We start from the raw sequence: 2,986 nt of genomic DNA on the forward strand, positions 1-2,986 counted from the left end.
GAGTGAAAAACTCTCACAACATTTGATCAGTATTTCAATATCTGTTTGCATTTCTTTGGAATTTCCAGGACTATAGACCAAAAACTGGAACATGGGATTAGTGTAGTCAATCATTGTAGACTGATGTGGATACAAAGGGCTGAATGACACCCACCTGCCCCACCTTCTGTGCTGTAAATGGCGACAAATCTTTGAGATCAAAGAGTTAACATTTTTGAGAGTAGTCAGGAGCGCACATAAATTCTTGGAAAGCAAAATCTTAGAGAGCTGAACCATCAATAAGGAAACTTCACATGCAATCAAGGAGATTTGTGAAAGCACCACAGCCTTGCAATGGAGAGTTTGGGGGAAATGATGGATGATGTGAATATTGTGAAGAGGCAATGACTGTGTAAAGAATTAACCAATTGTAAATAGGGAGCTGGATCAGGAACAATATAATAGATCACATGATGATTGAGGGCCTAAGAGAGTAACAATGATTAGCTGAGATTCCTTATAGTGTGGAAACAGTCCCTTTGATCCAATCAATCCTCCATCCTACTAATGCAGCTAACACTATGGGCAATTTATCATGGCCAAATCACCTGATCTGCACACAGAGAGAACATGCAAACTCCACCCAAACTGTCACCTACGGCAGGAATCAAACCTGCAACCCTCATACTATGAGGTAGCAGTGCTAACCACTGAGCCACCACATCACCTCAGATGCAGTTACTGGTCTAAATGCATATATGAGAACGTGAATAAACAGTTTTCTTTAAAGACCTTGTTCTTCAGCAGCCTCTGTTTAGTAATGTAACGCACCCAACCTTCTCCAAAGTAAAATAAGAGTTGACTGCTTGATATTAGTTTGTCAAGACAAGATGTGCCAATGAATGATTTCACCCAATTTTGCTCAGTGGTTTTAAATGGCATTCACTTTCTCTGTGTATGTCCAGACTCTTATGCAGGATTCATGGTGAAAGCTATTAGTCTACTTTTCTGAAAAGTACGTTATGAATGGGTTAATTCATCCCATTTGCTTCACACATGTGTCACAGCTGAGTTGGATTTTAAAAAAAGTGGAGATACCAGTTATGTAAACATTGTCTTAATGTTACGAAATAAGTAATGTGATTCAAGTAAACGCCATGTAAAAGCTGATGACTGGAGAGTATTTATGAGAGTTGATAGTCTGATGGTTGTAAGAATGATGAAGCGCTGATTTTGCAGTTTTTAAGAGTAGGTATGTAACTGCTGAAGTGAGACGAAAAGAACAGGACTTTTATCAAGCAGATTTTGAAAACTCGCTGTAGTAAAATGGTAAAAACGTGGGTAGAATATTTGGGATTTCCTGAAATCCATAAAAACTGTACAAGAAGAATTTTTGTTCAAGAAAGTTAGTATTTCGGAGAAAGTAAAATAGGCGAACTGCATTGGCCGGGAATCGAACCCAGGCCTCCCGCGTGGCAGGCGAGAATTCTACCACTGAACCACCAATGCACCAGATGTGACGTAAAGGCTTTGCACTCACTGAATAATTTCATGGAGGAGATTTTTCTTCATATGCTCTTTCATTATTTTGTGACATCACACTGAACTGAATATGCTGCATTTTACTTTTACTCTATACTTTTCCCTTTTACTCAGTAAGTCTCAACAAAAATTTACCACTAAATACCCCAACCTTCTTGTAATCCTGGAACACTTTTTTTTTCATAGATATTTTTATTCAAAATTTAACATATTTTTACAAGTTTACAAATAATACAAAACCCCAAGTATAAACATTCATATACAATTAAATCTTAAATTAATAATGACCAAAATCTATCAAACAGAAAAAAAAGATACCGAGAGAAACAAAGCAAAACTCAACTAACTACTCATCTAACCTACAACTAACCACAGTGTATAATTTAATCTCTTACATTATTCAGGAAAACAAACCGACGGATAACACAGAAATTGAGTCGTGAGATACAATCTCAGAATGTGTTAACACCATATCATAACAAAACCCGGATTCGTGCGGGATTCCTCTCCCAAGGGGCCCCAGGCCAGCCAGGTTCGCAATCTCAATTAAATAAAAGCCCTTGTTAGGATGGCCAAAATATCTGTATTTTTGTAATTCAAGAAGGGCTGCCATATTTTATGGAATAATTCAGTCTTTTGGTGCACCATATTTGTAAAGAAGTCAAGGGGAATACATTCCATGAATATTCTGTACCAATTCAAAAGTCCAGGGGGGGCCTCAGCCATCCAGTTTACCAAAATATGTTTCCTTGCACAGAAAGAGAGAATAGAAAATAATCTCTCCCCGTGCATGTCCAGGGAGGGAAAGTTTGAAAAGCCCAAAAGGATCCACTCTAATTTCCGATCCTAAGATTTCTGTCAGAGAACTTGCTACTTTAGTCCAATATCTACGGACCTTATGACAGGTCCATAAACAATGTACAAGAGTGCCCACCTCTATTTTGGGATACATTGGAGATGCTCCAGCCTTAAATTTTGCCAATCGGTCCGGTGCTATATAGGCCCTATGAAGTGTCTTCAACTGATTGGCCTGAGTTCTGTTGCAGATGGAGATTTTTCTGGCATTTTCCCAAATGTCATTCCACATTTCTACAGAGATTTCCAGTCCCAAATCCTGATCCCATGTTTTAAGCAGATTGTCCATATCTTCCGATACTTCATCATGTAATAAATGATAAATAATGCTGACCAAAGATAGCCCCATTGGCCATAACATTCTATGTTCTCTATCTGATTTATAAAGTCTATCTAATAGCGTAATCTTCTTCTATATGTAATCTCGAATTTGGAAGTATCGAAAGAGATCACCATTAGGTAATCCAAATTTCTGATGCAGCTGTTCAAAAGACATCAGTACCCCTTCTTTAAACAGATCCCCTAAACAGGAGATATCCCTGGATCTCCAGAGTTTGAAAGTGGCATCTGTAAGCCCCGGTTGAAATCCCCATGCTCCCACTATCGGAGC

At 38.4% G+C, this 2,986-nt stretch overlaps 1 non-coding gene across 1 annotated transcript; it reads right to left on the minus strand.

The window, feature by feature from the left end:
* Positions 1 to 1,417: 1,417 nt before the first annotated feature.
* trnag-gcc (transfer RNA glycine (anticodon GCC)) lies at positions 1,418 to 1,488 on the minus strand. The gene has a single exon. It is a non-coding gene; the product is annotated as a tRNA-Gly (tRNA).
* Positions 1,489 to 2,986: the final 1,498 nt, after the last annotated feature.

Source organism: Chiloscyllium plagiosum, unplaced genomic scaffold, assembly GCF_037043375.1.
Source record: "Chiloscyllium plagiosum isolate Xiang-an unplaced genomic scaffold, Cpla_swu_hap1 HiC_scaffold_1, whole genome shotgun sequence".
NCBI lineage: Eukaryota > Metazoa > Chordata > Chondrichthyes > Orectolobiformes > Hemiscylliidae > Chiloscyllium > Chiloscyllium plagiosum.